Genomic DNA, 17,785 nt, shown 5'->3' with positions numbered 1-17,785 from the left:
AGGAAATGCAAATCAAACCCACAATGAGTTAGCATTTTACACCCTCTAGGATAGGTTTAATCGAAAATACAGATGATAACAAGTGTTGGTGGGGAAGTGGAGAAATAAAACCCTCATACATTCCTGGTGGAAATTTAAAATGGTACCGCTGTTTGGAAAACATTCTGGCAGTTTCTGAAATGGTTAAACATAGAGTTATCATATTACCCAACAATTCCACTCCTAGAGATCTATCCAAGAAATGAAAACATACGTCCTCACAAAAACTTCAACGTAAATGTTCATAGCAGCATTATTCATAGTAGTGGAAACAACCCAAATGTCCACCAATGGATGAATCAATAAATAAAATGTATGGGGCTTCCCTGGTGGTGCAGTGGTTAAGAATCCACCTGCAAATGCAGGGGGCATAGGTTCTAGCCCTGGTCTGGGAAGATCCCACATGCTGCGGAGCAACTAAGCCCGTGCGCCACAGCTACTGAGCCTGCACTCTAGAGCCCTCGAGCCACAACTACTAAAGCCCGCGTGCCTAGAGCCCGTGCTCCACAAGAAGAGAAGCCACTGCAATGAGAAGCCCATGCACCTCAACTGGAGAAAGCCTGCGTGCAGCAACGAAGACCCAATGCAGTCAAAAATAAATAAATAAAATTAAAAATTTATAATAAATATATAAAATGTATTATATTCATAAAATGGAATATTTTTCAGCAATAAAAATAAAGTATTGATACATGCTACCGTGTGGATGGACCTTGAAAACATTATGCTAAGTGAAAGAAGCCAGTCACAAAGGACCACATATTATATGATTCTATTTATATGAAGTCCCTACAATAAGCAAATCTATAAAGACAAAAGGTAATTAGTGGTTGCCTAGGACTGGTAGGATGGGGGAAGGAAATTTTTGGAGGTGATGGGTAAGAGGTGTAAGAGTCTTTTGGGGGGTAATGAAAATATGCTCAAATTGACTGTGGGGATATATGTACAGCTCTGTACATACTAAAAGCCATTGAATTGTACACTTTAAATGGGTGAATCATATAGTTATGAATTATATTTCAATAAAGCTGTTTAAAATTGTGCATGGGAAAGGGACTTCCCTGGTGGTCCAGTGGTTAAGAATCCTCCTTCCAAAGCAGAGAATGCGGGTTTGATCCCTGGTCAGGGAACTAAGATCCCACATTCTGTAGGGCAACTAAGCCTGGGCACCACAACTACAGAGCCCACACACCACAACTAGAGAGCCCACACCCCGCAGCTAGAGAACCTGCTCACTGCAACTAAGACCTGATGCAGAAAAAATAAATAAATAAATAAATAAATAAATAAATAAAATTGTGCATGGGGAAATCAGGGATCAGTTTTGCATCTAAAGTGCATGTACGTGTTATGAGGAGGGTGGTCCTAGAATTGGCATAATAGGAGACAGGGTGGAGAAGTAGAGGAGTCCCAGCTCACAGAGAGGGGAAGGGCAGTAAACCCAGTGGAGAAAAAATCGGACAATGGTTGCAAATAGATCTTGTCTTAGATGCAGTGCCCTTCGCCAGTTGGTAGTAGCTACCTGCTATGCTGCATTGAGAAGGAGTCTTGACTCCCAGGGTTTCAGGGGCAAAGATGCCACAATTGACTACCAATATCTGTTTGCATAATAATGTTAGTTAATATTTATTGAATAGGACCTTTGTGCCAGGCACTGTCCTCAGTAGTTTATGTGCTTCCTCCCATTTGGTTCTCTTCAGTATTCTGAGGTAGGCATTATTATTGTTCCTAGTTTATAAAGAAGGAATATTTAGCCACAGCTGGCTCAAGATCACCCACCTGGTTAGTGGCAGCTCGGGAGTTAGACTCTGGAAGTTTGACACCAGAGTCCACTCTGTTATGCCACAGTGACTCTCCCGAGAGCATGGGAGCCTATTCTTCAAATCTGCCCGCTGGTAGGGGTCAGTCTTACTGGACATGATTAAAGGGGTATTTAGGAAGACTCATCTGCTTAAACATCTTTCCTCCATACTGTGCCTGACTGAGGTCTGGAATCCCGTGGATTTCACTTCTTGGGTCAGTGTTATTTGTTCAGGGTCCCCTGAGAGGGATTCCAGATCATCAGTGAACATCTTCTAGGGATTTACAGTCATTGGCTGGGCGCAGGGCCTGGAGGAGGAGAATGCTAGGGAGATGTCTAGGGGGATTCGGGCTAGAGAAACCAAGTCGTGGGGTGCACACAAAATCCCCTCCAACCCTGACAGTCACAACCTTTGGCATCTGGCACTTTTGCCTGAACCTTCCCGTACGAGGAGTTTCTAAGGATGCTCTGTGCCTCCACGTGAGCTTCATGGCTAGGCTAATGCCTCAGGAGGCTTAAATGGACAGGAGTGTGGTGGCCTGGACCTAGGTGTGCTTGGCTTTCCTGGGGGACCCGAATGCAAAGTTGCATGTGCATTTTTTTTTTTTTTTTTTTACAAGGCAGAGGAAACCTGCAGCCCTGACTGGGATAAACTGGTGCCTACCAAGGCCTGGCACCCCATGGAGTCACCTGCACAGCCTCCCTAAGGTTCTTCTGCAGTCAGTCAGTCATCAGCCAGCTGCCCCTGGCCCCAGCAGAACTCCCAGAGGGGGTGTGGGATTTGCTTGATCAGGGGGTCACCTTTAGTAGAGATCTGGGCCCCTGTCTTGCTCAGCACAGAATAAACACTGATGGGCTCTGAGTCCTCCCCCTGCCCAAAATTCTGACAGGTTGTCCTACTGTGCTGGGGAGGTGTCCTGGGCAGACATAGGCAGAGGTGGTGATGTGGAGGGGTGAGGCAGGAGGGCGTTAGTTGGCTAAAATACAGGGGGAAGAAAAGCATAACAAATGCAGAAAGGGATGTGAGAAAGATGAACATGGGTGTTGTGGAACGTGGCCAGCACAGGAGGGATGTGAGAAGCCCCACACCCTGGTTCATATCAGCTTGTTCCTAGCCTGCTCAAGTTTCTCTCTACCCTCTTCTCTGGGTTTGCTGTCAGTATTGCCTGGGTTTATATATCAGCTCTGCCACTTACTGCTTGTGAGACCTTGGGGAATTTATTCTCTGAGCCTTGGTGTCCTTGCCTATAAATTAGGTGGAATGCCAGCGTAGCGTAGCGCACAGGGTTGTTGTAAAGGCTGAACGAGGTGACACATAAAGCACCTACTGCAGTAGGGGCATAGCAGGTGCTCAACAAGCGGTGTCTATTCTGTTATGGATATTTTTTTAAAAATGTTTAACATAGAACATTCACCATCTTAACCATTTTTAAGTGTACAATTCAGTGGCATTAAATACATATATAATGTGCAGCAATCTTCACTATCCATTTCTAGAACTTTTCATCATCCCAAACAGAAATTCTGTACCAATTAAGCAATAACGCCCTATTCTCCCCTCCCCTCAGCCCCTGGTAATCTTTAGTCTATTCTCTGTCTCTGTGAATTTGTCTAGTCCAGATATTTCATGTAAGTGGGATCATACAATATTTGTCCTGTTGTGTCTGGCTTACTTAGCATAATGTTTCCAAGGTTCATCCATGTTGTAGCACATACCAGAATTTCATTCCTCTTTAAGGCATAATAAGATTCCGTTGTGTGGATATACCACATTTTGTTTATCCATTCATCTGTTGATGGACATGTGGGTTGTTTCCACCTTTTGGCTGTTGTGCCTATGATAGATATTATAGTCACACATTATGAAGAAGTAGTTTAGGGCATCAGAGCACAGACCCTGGAGCCACACTGCCTGAAGCCGATCTTTTTACTTACCACCCTGGGATGGTCTTAACCTCTTTGTGCATGAGTTTTCTCTTTTGTGAGATGGGGAGACTAGGCCTTTCTGCTCAGGGATCTTGTGAGGAAGAAATGAGTCAACACATGTAAAGCAGCTGCAGTTGTTTCTGGCACCTGGTCAACATTCAGGACGTTAGCTGTTGGGAGTTGATGCCTTTACACCAAGGTACCATATATGAGACCCATCTAAGTGGACTGGTGTTTTCTTACCTCGGGGAACTGGTGGTTGAAATTGGAAAATTGAAACATTTCCAAGTGCTAGAAGTGAGTAGGTGACTTTGGAGATCACCTACTTAAACTCCCTCCTTTTACCAATGGGGAAGCTGAGGCCCAGAGAAGATGGGGACGTGGCCAGAATGACAAAGGCAGAGCTGGAACCAGGCGCCTGCTCCCAACATCTAGACCTTGGCCTTGGCTCCAAGCCTAGTTTCACCAGCTCCCCTCCCCACCCTACGTCCCCCTCTGTGGATACCTCCCTTCTCCAAAGGTCACACTGAGTGACCAAGAGACTTAGGGGCCCGCCTCCCCTTTGACCCTAGCTCAGACACAAGGCCAGCTGTTTGCTGCACTCTGAACACTTCCTGCCCCTTCTCTTACCCACTGTACCTGGCTAGGGTGTGGAGAGAAGGGAAGGGAGGGAGAGCATCAAAAAAGCTTTACTTGAGAGTGTCTTTTCTAGTGGGGGACGGAATGGGCAGGGAGGAACCCAGGCCCGGCTGGCCCAGAGGTGGTGAGACTGGTCGTTTTCGGATTAGGTACCGGCACTCAGTCAGTGCCTCTGCCCTTCAGCTATTTGTGTTCTCTTTGTTCATTTTGTTGATTTTCTTTGGGATTATTTTTAGAGAATTCCAGCCTGAGTCCTGCAAAGGGGGACAGTGGAGGTGCAGCCCACACCTGGGCAGAACAAGGCGGACCAGGTGACTTGATGGCACTGAGAACAAAAGAGCATTGCCAGTGAGGACGAAAACCTGGGAGGGAGAGGGACCAGCTGCTAAATGCCCCTCCCCCTGACAGGCTTCTTTGGGAGCTCTTTGATGAAAGAATTCTCTGTTTGTTTGTTTATTCAAAGATGAAATGCCCCCCACCCCGTTGCGAGGAATTCATCTAACATAAGGAAGTTGCGCTGACCTGGGTATGGTGGGGAGCGCTCACAGCTCCTGCCCCCAGTCCCCTGCCCCTGGCCAGGGGGTGGAGAGAAGGGAAGGGAGGGAGAGCATCAGAACAGCTTTACTTGAGAGTGTCTTTTCTAGTGGGGGAAGGAATGATCAGGAAGGAAGGACCGTGACAGCTGATGTCCTAGGGCAGCTTCAGGGAGGAGAGGGGAAAGGGCACAGCAGGAGGGGCCACTGTACAAGTGAAGGAGCAGCGGGGGGTGGCGCATGGCAGATTTTGTAAATCCGGTGTTCATGATTCCAGGGTAAATCTTTGCTTCTTCCCTCTCTACCATTTTCTTCTCCTCCCCTTCTGTCTTTCCTGGTGTGCTAGTCATCACTGCAGGAAAGATTTTTTTCTTCAATTGTGGGTGGCATGGACAGGATAGTTACTACCTAGTCCCTTCCTCACCTCCCACCCCTCACTCAAGACAGATTCATTTGGGGTTGAGACTGGGAGGCAAGAGTTGGGTTCTAACTGCGGCAATGTGGGGTGAGTCTGAGCATCAGGCTGGGAGAAGCCTTCACCAGGACAGGAGGTGGCTCACCTCTGGAATCCAGGCTGCCAGTGAAAACAAACACCCAACGATGGGGCAGAGGGAGGAAGGGAAGAATCCTGCCCCTGATCCAGCAGCTGAAAGTGAGACGCTGATAATAGAGAGGAGGCCTGAAATGCACCCCATAGAAATGGAGCCATCTGGCACGAGCCTGCTGGGAAAGGAGGCCACATCCGGACTGCCAGGCCGCATTGTGCAGACATGGGGTGTTACCTTCCAAGTCAATAGCACGGTCCCAATGGCCCCCTGGAGCTGGAGGCTGGGAGGGCCTCTAATCTGCAGGCCACAGAGTGAGAAGGAGAACATCCAAGGCCATCTCTTTCTGGCCCTTGTGTGCAAGAGGCTCAGCTTTCCCCCAAAGTCCTGGGGAGCTGCACCCTGGACTTTATATTAGCTCAGATGGTGGTTCTGAGAGCTCTGTGGGCTCCTGACGCATGGTAATAACAGCCAACCTTATAGTACAAGTTCCGGGCACCGTTCTGAGAGATTTTGTCTAAATCACCTCATTCAATCTTCATAACCACCCTACAAGATAGGAATTATCTCCAACTTAGAGATGGAGAGGCTGAGGCATGGAAAGTGGGGCAGAGCTGGGATACAAACCCAGCAGTTCGGCTCCAGAGCAGTGCCCTTCACTGTTGGGCGGCACTGCTCCATGGCTCCATGGCACAGGCCAGAGGAGAGATGTGGCCTTGATTGTCCACTGAGAAATCAAACGTCTTAGAGATGTGGCCTGGGGTGTACAGTTGGTGCAGCGATAGCGTGCCCTCAGAACTGACTGTCACCTAACTTAGAGCAGTTATCTGGAGTTATCTGGAGATTTCCTGTGGGACAGAGAACCATGTTGGCCTGATCGCTGGTTCTTGCCCTGGGTCTGGCAACTAGGGAGCCCCCCCCGTCTGGTAAAGAGGATTGAGGAGAACTGGAGAGCCTTTTGAATTCTATGCCTCCGCAGCCCTCCTCGCCCTTGCTGGGTGCTAGTTGGTGTCCCTGGGGATCCTTTGACCTGGGAATCAGGTTAAGCAGTACTCACCATGGGCCTTGCCCAGTGCTCAGCTTGAATTGCATTGGGATCAAGCCCCTGGCCAAGGCCCAGAGAGATATCTTGGGCCTGGGACAGAGTTACCGCCGGAGGTACAGGAGCTTACATTGCGGGTAATGGCAAAGGCTTTGGATGAAGTGTCTAAACTGGCTTAACACTCCTTTGGTATGTCTCTTATTTTATAGATTTATTTCCTGTACGCATTAAGGATATACTCTGCCTTAATCTCTGGTCCCTGAGGAATGAAAAGCCAGATAAGATTTTTGTTTGTTTATTTTGTCTGTTTAAGGGCTGTACTCCTGTCTCCTATGCTGGACTTAGCGGTCTTCCCACTGGGCCTCCAGCCAATAGGCCCGGGTAGGCAGACTGGAGCTTCTAGTGATGTTAGGGATCAAGATGCAATTACTTCCTGATTTCAAAATATATTACAAAGCTACAGTAATCAAAACAGTATGGTACTGGCCTAAAGATAGATACATGGACCAATGGAAGAGAATAGAGAGCTCAGAAATAAATCCATGCATATACAGTCAATTGATCTTCAACAAAGGTGCCAAGAATATGCAGTGGGGAAAGGATAGTCTCTTCAACAAATGGTGTTGGGAAAACTGGATATCCACATGCAAAAGAATTAAATTGGACCCTTATCTTACACCATATACAAAAATCAGCTCAAAGTAGGTTAAAGACATAAATGTAAGACCTGAAACTATGAAACGCCTAGAAGAAAACATAAGGGAAAACCTTCATGACATTGGTCTTGGCAATTGTCTCTTGTTTATGACATAAAAAGCACAGGCATTAAAAACAAAAATAGACAAGTGTGAATTCATCAAGCTAAAAAGCTTATGCATAACAAGTGAAACAGTCAACAGAGTGCAAGGTAACCTATGGAATGGAAGAAAATATTTGCAAACCATATATCTGTTAGGGGGTTAATATCCAAAATGTGTAAGGAACCCCTACAACTTAAAAGCAAAAAACCTAATAACCCAATTTAAAAAATAGGCAAAGGACTTGAATAGATATTTCTCCAAAAAAGACATATAAATGGCCAACAGGTATATGAAAAGGTATCCAACATCACTAATCATCAGGGAAAAGAAAATAAAAACCACAATGAGGTATTACCTCACACCTGTCAGGATGGCTATTATCAAAAAACCCCAAAAAACACATGTTGAGGATGTGGAGAAATTGGAACCTTTGCACTCTGTTGGTGAGAATGCAAAATGGTACAACCACTATAAAAAAAGAATGAAGGTTTCTCAAAAAAATGAAAATAGAACTATCATGTGATGCAGCAATCCTACTTCTGGATATTTATCCAAAAGAAATGGAATCAGGATCTCAAGTTGATATCTGCACCCCCATGTTCATTGCAGCACTATTCACAATAGCCCAGATATGGAAACAACCTAAATATGCTTTGATCAAAGTCGATGCATGGATAAAGAGAATGTGGTATATACATACAATGGAATATTATTCAGCCTTTAAAAAGAAGGAAATTATGCAATATGTGACCACATGGATGAACCTTAAGGACATTATGCTAAGTGAAATAAGTCAGTCACAGAAGTGATACGTCGGTAAGTGCATCATTTCACTTATATGTGGTATCTGAAATAGTGAAATTCACAGAAGAGTGAAATGGTAGTTTTCAGGGGCTAGGGGGAGAGTGAAATGGAAAATTACTAATCAATGGGCATGAAGTTTCAGTTAAGCAAGATGAATAATTCCAGAGATTTATTGTACAAAGTTGTACCTAAGGCCAACAATACTGTATTGTACACTTAACAATTTGTTAAAAGGGTAGATCCCATGTTAAGTGTTATTTCCACAATAAAATGATTTTTTTAAATGCAACTAATTTTTGTAGGTTGATTTTGTACCTTGCAACTTTACTAAATTTATCAGCTCTAAGAGTTTCTTTGTAGAATCTTCAGGAGTTTCTACATATAATATTATGTCATCTGCAAACATAATTTTACTTCTTCTTTTCTTATTAGGATGTCTTTTATTTCTTTTTTCTTGTCTAGTTTCTCTGGCTGGAACTTCAAATACTAGGTTGAATAGAAGTGGTGAGAGGGGGCATCCTTGGCTTGCTCCTGGTCTTACATAAAAGTTCAGTGGAAAAACCATTGAATTTTCAATCAATCAGGTAATCAACAATTACAAGTGCCAACTGTGGTTCAAAGGATCTTGATTTAAATTTTTTTCTAAGCTTGCTTATATAATTACTGTGTTACCCTGGGTCCTGTTCTAACTCCATATACAATAAAATGAGGGACCTGCATTAGATTATAAGGTCCTGCCCTAATTCAACATTTCTTCTAAATCTGTAATTCTAAGACTATTATTTAGCACCTACTAGACATTTAACCAATGGAAGGTATAAGAGAAGAAATATCATTCAATTATTGATCAGTCAACAACTTCTATCAAGCAATTATTATATAGAAAGAAGTATCCTTATTTCCCTCCTTGGGGAAGTTTACAATCTGTAAGGAAGGTAATACATACATATATGGGAAGTTCAATATCAGTAATAGAAATGTAACAGTGCAGTACAAGAAGGCAGTACATGATGCATTGGCAAATGAAGGGCATGGGAACAGTTTTCTCATCAAGCAGTTCATAGAGTAGCTGATATAGCAAGATTTATTCTCAACAAAGGGATCACAGCAAAATACATGGCCAACACGAGTGGCATTATGAAGAATTAGGTCAGGAATTCAGAGAAGAGAATTGGCTAGAATTGTTGGGGATGGGTTTTGGAAGAGATGTGTGTGTAGTGGATATTTGCAGGGGTTTGGCTCCTGTGTCCATTCTCCCTTATTTTGGAAACTATCCTGATTTCTTTCTGAGAAGCACCCCTGCCCACCCCCATCAGCCCAGGAACTGCAGGTTGGGTTACCCGTGGGAACATCAAATTCCTCCCTCCATCTCCCAATTATAAGATTGGTCCAGGGATGGACTTATGACCCAATCACAGCCAAGGAACACATGCAACATCTGCTGGGGCTATTAGGAGAGAGGAAAGTTCTCTTTCTCACTGGGCTTGAACTTGGAGTTCACCTTGCAATGCAGACCTCTTGCCACCACAAATGTAGAGTCTGTCTGAGAGTTGTGCCAATCTGGAGTAAGCAAGACCAAGAGATGACACCAGGTACTAGTGACTTCATACAAGACCCTGAATCAAGCCATGCCTGAAGACATACCTGTCCCCTGGACTTTTCAACTGTGTAGTCAGTACATTTTCTTTCTTCTTACATGAACTTGGGGTTGGTTTTCTTGGAACAGAAAGTATATTGTTACAATGTGGCCCTTGAACTAGATTTGAGTGGATGGAGGTGAATGAAGAGGGCAACCCAAGCAGATGTTGCCATATGGATAAGGAAGTGGTATTCATGGAGCTGTATAGAAACGTACTGGAGAGAGGGTCTTGGTGGACAATGTGCAAAGTACCCTGCAAGAGAATATGTGTTTTCACTCTTCTGGGTACATTTATCTATGTTGACAAATGCAGTGGGATTACTGGGGGGTGGAATGTAATGCAAGGACAGAGGTAGAGAGAGAGGGAGCTCTAAAAATAATGAAATTACAACAACAGGTGTTCACTGAACACTTTACTATATGCTACGCACTATGCTAAGCATTTGTTTCCTCATTTAATTCTTTCAACAGCCATGGTATTATTATTTATCAATTTTACAGATGGGAAAACTGAGGCACAAAGAATTTGCCCAAAATGACCCAGTTAACAAGTGTCAGAGCTGGGATTTTAACCTGAAAACCCAAGCTGACTAGATCCTGCCTACTTTACCTGCCTCCTTCTGCTTCTACAGATGTGGCCTCTGCCTTGGGGTAGCCGTGGGCCAGCAAGGTGGTGAGGGAGGAAAAGGACACAGCTGTTGCAACAGGGGCCACAGGAGAATACAGAATTCAAATCGTTTTTTCCCAGAGCTGGTCCTGATTTGACAATTTGTTCATATTCACTTATTTTTTTTAAAGTTTGTGGCTGGGCAAATGTTAGAACTCTGGCTCCTCTGCCCTCAATCAACAACAGTCCTTGGGACCGGCGGATGGCTCCAGGTGGCTGCCCCTAGTCAGTTCTGACAACCTCCTGGGCTGGCGGAGACACCGAGAGGGGAACAAGTCTTCTGGACCAGCTTCTCACTGGCCCCGGCTTGCTCCCTCCTCCTCCCTGCTTCTTTCCGGCTATGCATCTTTCCCTTGGATTGCCTCAGGAAAAGGAAAGAAGAAATGTTTTTTAAAAAGAAGTTTAATGAAACCAAACACTTGTATTTCCATCTATTGACATTGGATTTGTGCTTCTCCAGCCCAGCCATTTGGGACAAGTCTTTAACTGCCTCTCTTCGCCTGACGGTCTAATGCAAACAGACCATAGAAAAATAAACTCTCCCCCCAAATATTATCTTAGGCCTCATTTTATCATGCTTCCTTGAGCTGTCTCTGTAAAAGGGAAGAAAAGAGAACGTGGGTTTTAGTTTGGGCAGGGCTGGAGAGGGCCCCCCACCCATTCTCCCCCATGTGGTCTGCTTCCCAGAGCACTCACTACCCATCCCATTTCCATTAGGCCTCACTCAGGCCCGTCTCCTCTCCAGTTCTTGTTCATTCACCTGTAAAATGGGCTACTGACACCTGTCTACAAGATTGCTGTAAGATAGAGGTGGCAACCACAAGTACCTCTGGGACTCAGAAAACAGGGAAAGTATAAAACAGGGTGGTAGGCTCTGCTCTAACTAGAGAGAAAATGCCCCTTACCCAAATGGTCTCATTCAGCTTAAAACAAACAAACCAAAAAGCCCAACAAGCAAAAACACTCTTGCAAGCCAAAACAAAACATAGTCCCAAGCTGGGTTTGGGCTTAGGGCTACCCGTTTTCAGTTCCGCAAGGATTTTGACAGAATGTTTGAAAGATGTGGCTTAAAATCCATATACCTCTAGGGTGGGTGATTGTCACAATTTATCTTCTAAGGCAGAGAAAATGAGGACCTTCTCTCCCCGCAGGTGGGCTCTGATGGGGTGGAGAGATGGGGAGAAAGACTATGGATGTGCAGAGCCTGGGGAGACTTCTTAGGGGATCAAAAGCTTAGTGAGAGAAGGCTGGGCCAATGGAGGCCATCTTGATTCTTTCTCCAGCCCCCAACCTCTCCCCAGTTTGGAGCCTTTTTAACTATTAGCTGCCAATTTCTGGGTTCTGAATTCTGCCCAGTTCCCTATCCTCCTTTTCCTAGATTCTCTCCTAATTATATACTGTATCGATCAGGATGGGCTATTATGCTGCAGAAATGAACAACCCTAAGATGTCCATGGCTTAAAACGAAGGCTCACATCTTGCTTATGCTGTGTGTCTGTGACATCTCAGCAGGGGCCTCAGGCTAACAGAGCAGCCACCTTCTCAGATATCCTCAGAGGCTGTGCGGGTGCTGACCGGCAATCAAATGCTTTGGCATGAAAGTGATACATGTAACTTCCACTCACAGTTCACTAGCCAGGAGTAAACACATGCAACCTCCCAACCACAAGGTGGGTGAAACGGCATGCTAGAAATATGCTCAGAAATATTTGATAAACAACATTCATAAAACAGTCCTTCCTTTTCGTGGTTCTGATATGCACAAATTTCAGTTATCATGATTTAGTTAAATAATACCAGTCCCCAACAAAATGGTTCAAATTTGCATCACCATAGTACATGACTGTAATTGCATAGAGTACAAATTTCACTGCCCACTCTTCAGGTCACAGACCACTTTGTAAACAACAAATGTGCATCATGATGTGAGCAATAGCGTCAGTTCTTTCAAAGTCTGTCTGTGATTGGTCACCATGCATCTGCTACTCAGTTCATGCACAGATAGCAGTGCATATAGCTATGTTGCCTCTTTATCTCCCTGTGATAAACTAACATGATGTCTTACAAATATAGATAATCTATAGAGGGTTAGATAACAAAAATACAAGTACAACAGAGAAACAAAAAGTGTTAATGCTGGAAGTGAAATTGGATGTGAATAGAAGATATGGAAATGGCAACCGCAAAACAAAGATAGGATGAGACATGGGGCCCTAGAAGTGATGTCTCAAACCATACTGGAAAGTCCGATGAGTATAAAAAACAAGATAAAGTCACTTCATCATCTTTTAGTTTATATTGCACTAGAAACAGAAAGCCACTTAAGGTTGAAACGGAGGGTTTTTTTTTCTATTTTGGATTGAAGACTGTAATATTTTAAAATCCTAATTAGTCTGGCTAGTATTCAGGCCGAAGCATTGAAGTAAGTTGCCGCATCAAAAGAAAAAGGTAATTACAAGAAGACTGAAGAAGAACTTTTGCTGCCAATAAAGGCTTGTTTCACTATTTCATAATTCAGCATGAGATGACTGATGTTGAGCTACTGGTGAAGATGCTAGCTCAGATAAGGATGCTACAGTGAAATTTGCACCCAAATTCCAAGAAAATGAACATGTCCCAGAGGAAGTGACGCCGGCGAAAAAACTTCACCTTAAAGGAATGCTTATAGACATTTCATGGCATTGCAAGAAATATTGCAAGCCAATCCAAATTTAGAAAGAAGTGTGAAAAAGCACTAAGGCATAGACAAGATGCTTGCTCTGTAACATCAGTTATATAATGAGAAGAAGAAGGCAGGAACTGTTCAAACTACTCTTGATAAGTTTTTTTATAAAAAACCAAAACACTGTAATTTTCAATGTTTCTAATATTTTAAATTACAGTGTAATATGTAAATATTAGTTTTACTAATTTTTCATTTCCCAATGCATTTGGAACTTACAGTAAGAGTTTTTCACATTTTGACAAAATTTTCTAAAGGTCACAGAACAATTGTAATTTTCCCCATCGATTATCAAGATCACTTTGCAGGGTTTCAACTTACACAGGCATTTTTATGGTCCTGCACGATCCTGCAAAGCGAGGACTGCCTGTATATATACCTGGTCTGTGCAGAGTTAGATTACGATTCCTCCACATCTGCCTGTGCCAACTCAATTATGTGGAGTGTAAGGAAAATTCTGGAAAAAGAACTTGAGCCACTAGAGTTAGGTAGGTTTAGGGGTTCCAGGTATAGTTCAGAGGCTGTTATCCAACCCCAACCTGATCCAGCCACCCTGATGGCCTCTGTGTGACTCCGAGTGGGAAAGAGCTTTGTGGGCAACATGAGATGAACTGCCCCCATTTAGGGCCCATGCCATCCTGCTGTGGGATCCAGACAAAGGGAATGTGTTTCTTTACTTATTTCATGGGAGGGTAGATATATCAAATACAACTGAAATAGATACTCAAACCCTGGTCAGGGCTGAGCAGCCATGGGCCTCCTCAGGCCATCTGGGCCTTGTGGCGATGCTGGGACACCCAGAGGCTGTCTGATGCCCGGGAGCAGCAGTGCCAGTGAGAGCCACCAGTCCCGGGGAGAGTGGAGAGGGCTGCTGTCAGCGCTGGGTGCAAGCAGCAGCCTCAGAAGAGCGTTGAGAGCAGGAGCTGAACGACAGTTTGATCTGTTGAGAGTGTGTGAGCTCTAGAGAGTTGCTCAGATGTTCCGGGCAGCAGGGGAGGATTAGTGGAAAGAGCTTCGCAAGGGTGCTGAGGTTCCAAAGTTATATTTAAGAGGAGCTCCACACCAGGGCAATTTAGGCTATGTTAATAAGAGCTCAGGGCTTCCCTGGTGGCGCAGTGGTTGGGAGTCCGCCTGCCGATGCAGGGGACACGGGTTCGTGCCCCGGTCCGGGAAGATCCCACATGCCGCGGAGCGGCTGGGCCCTTGGGCCATGGCCGCTGAGCCTGCGCGTCTGGAGCCTGTGCTCCCAACGGGAGGGGCCGTGGCGGTGAGAGGCCCGCGTACTGCAAAAAAATAAAAAATAAAAATAAGAGCTCATTTTCCACAGTAGCAGTGAGGCCTGGGGACACTGAGGTTGTGTACAGATAGCATGGCGGTATACTTTATTGTTCAAACTGGGAATATTTTTAAAGTAAAAGAGATTGCTATGAATAATTAAATCTTTTCATAATTACGTGTACTCACCTGTGTTACAGATGGAATCCAGGTCATTGTAAATTAGAGGTCTTATCAGAATTAGTGAAAATAAATGAATTTGTCCTACCTGGTGCTACCTACAGGCTGGGTTCCCTGGAAGTGGACTTTGAGATGGAGATTAGTGGGCAGGACGTTTATTAGGGAGAGCTCCTGGGATTAATACCTGTGGAAGGCAAGAAGGAAAGGCAGTCTTATCACAGACCTCAGCTGACTGGGGCTGGGACGACCTTCACAGTTTTTGCAAGTTGCTGTGAGGGGGACTGGCCTCTGTTCTCCACACCCACCAGTCATTGGATATGGCTGTTCCTGAGGGCTCTCCCCAGCTGAGGGTAGATTTCTGGAGGAGGTCTGACAGCTGGCAGCACTCCCAGCAGTCCTGAGGAGCGGTCAGGGTGGCATAGCACTGCATCTACCCCCCCAAAGGTAGAGAAGAGTTTGAGTACAAATATTACAGAGATATACACTTTAAGTTTAATCATTAGTCAAATCCTGCCAAGGAAAGATCCTATTGCATCAGCTTTGAAGAAGAGTTGGGACTTAATGTAATTAGCATACCAATGGCAATGGCTCATCTGCAAAAAGAGGAACTTACTCTCTCAAACTGATTAAAAAAAAAAAGCACTAACCTTCTTGGTACTTCTTAGAAAGCTTTTTCTCTAAGGTAAATGTCTATGTGGTAATGTTTGTATTTCAGATACTGACACAGGGCTTATAATGTTCTAGGCACAGTGTGATGTACTGTTGAAATGTTATTTAATTCTTATAACAAACCTATGAAGTAGGCACTACAGACAAGGAAACAGAGACCCTAAGATTAAGTAATCGAACTCAAGCGGTGGAGCCATGATTTGGATCAAAGTATTATACCTCCGGAGGCTGTGCTTGTAACCATTATGATATGCTGGCTCTTGATCCCACACTTTAATTTGGTAGATAGTATATCCCTGCAAAGTAATTTAACAAGTATTTATTGAGCTCCTATTGGTTGCCCATGTCTAATCTTTTTTTTTTTTTTAATTTATTTATTTTTGGCTGTGTTGGGTCTTTGTTGCTGCGTGCGGGCTTTCTCTAGTTGCAGTGAGTGGGGGCTACTCTTCATTGCGGTGCGCGGGCTTCTCATTACAGTGGCTTCTCTTGTTGTGGATCATGGGCTCTAGGCGAGTGGGTTTCAGTAGTTTTGGCACACGGGCTCAGTAGCTGTGACTCACGGGCTCTAGAGTGTGGGCTCAGTAGTTGCGGCACACAGGCTCAGCTGCTCCACAGCATGTGGGATCTTCCCAGACCAGGACTCAAACCCGTGTTCCCTGCATTGGCAGGCGGATTCTTAACCACTGCACCACCAGGGAAGTCCCATGTCTAACCTTTGAGGAAAATAAAAACCTCTTCTCTAGGGTGATACAAAGAAGTAAAATAATAACAACTATAGTAATAGCTAACATGTAGTGAATTCTTACAATGTGCCAAGCACTGTCCTAACAGCTTTCCATGCATCACATCCTTTAACCATGCTGAAAACTTAGTGCCTGCCCAGAAGGAGATTCTGATTAGTTAGAAAGTGAGGCAGAAAATAGTTACATAACCATATGTAAGACATGAATGATTAGGGACCCTGATATGCAGGACAGGCTGTCACTGGGTGAAGTGGTCAAAGAGGGACAGGCATGGTTCAGGTCTAGGGGAAAGATTACAGGGTGTCCCCCTCCAGGTAATTAAAAAATAAGCATTACTATAAACAACAAAATAAGAGTAAAGAAATACGAGAAAATTTATAGTTTTCCCATGATGATTATTTCAGTACTTTTAAAAGAAATCTTCTGGTAACAAATTCTTTGGAATCAAACAATGCTTTTAGTTGTCCGTGCTTTGCTGGTGCTAAATTTGGCGTGGTCTGCAGTTTGGGTAATCCAGTTCTAGAGGAAGAAGAGCTTATTGTGGGCCTGTAGAATCAGCAAGCTTCATGGATCTTGAAGGATGGGTAGGATTAAGAAAGGGGAGAGAGGAGGAAAGGCTGTGCCTGGCTGGAGGGGCAGTGAAGAACTGGGAACCCTGGCCTCGCTGGAGCACATGGTGTGTGCAGGGAAGCAACTAGGTTGGGCAGATAGTTTGGGTCTGTATTTTAAAGACCTTGAATTCCTGGTCAAGGGGTATGTAATATACCCCACATGCTATGGGACTCTGTGGGAGGTTGATGCAATTTTGTTCCTGGCATTGTCTTTCCTCCCCTAAATCTGAATGGCCAGGAAGCCAAGGTACTCAAAGCCCCCTTGAGCAGAAGTCCCAAGTAGTGGGTACCTAGGATCCCTGTGACCCCAGTGGCACTGGCCTATGCTGTGCTCTGACTCTCTGCAGTCGCTGTTAACACCTGGGCCTTCCTCATTGCCCAGCTGCCCCTCTGAAGGGACCTTAGCAGCTCAAGGTTCTGGGCAGCTGCACAGAGTTGGGGGCTGACAGGAAGGGGCCCTAGGCCTCCCTCTGCCCTGCTACCCAGTAGTTCCCTTCTCTTGCCAAGAGTGACCCATCAGGTGTAAGCGCTCCAGCCATCTTGGTTTCACCTTTCCCTCCTTCCGCCAAGCGGTTAAAACACTTTATTCTACAAACACACCACAGACAAAGCCAATCTTGCAACTGCTCTGACCTGAAGCCTGCCGCAAGGCAGAAGAATGGCAAGAATGCATGGGGATGCTTCTACTGTGGTGCTTTTGAAGAAAAGGCCCAGGGCTTGGCTGTAGCATCAGATAACGGAGGCAGATGTGGATTTTTAAAGACCTAAGACGGCAATGCTGTGTCACCCGCTCTCTTTCTCCTAGTAACAGTGGGATCATAATTGCAGCTCAGGGAAGGTGCCTCACAGTTTTCTACTGCCAGGCACTTTCAGCTGCTGTCCTAAATTGCTACTCTATTAAGAATTTCCAGATTATTGGTGGTTGCTTCCTTTTTCTGAAGAAAAATTCAAACGTTGTTTTTCCACTTTCATTCTTTGCATTCAGGTCAAAGCCTCTGGCTTCTCTCTTTGTTAGAATGAAATATCCCAACCTGGCTGAATTCAGGATGGAAATGTTTGTGGATCTTTTGGCCAGGTGCCAGTAAGAGGGGCATAGGGGCTGGAGAATCTCTGAAAACCTAGAGGAGCTGGGTTCCCACTACCTGCAGGC

Source organism: Leucopleurus acutus (genome assembly GCF_964270905.1).
Source record: "Leucopleurus acutus genome assembly, chromosome: 12".
NCBI lineage: Eukaryota > Metazoa > Chordata > Mammalia > Artiodactyla > Delphinidae > Leucopleurus > Leucopleurus acutus.
The sequence above is the reverse complement of the archived record's forward strand: the minus strand, read 5'-3'. Positions refer to the sequence as shown.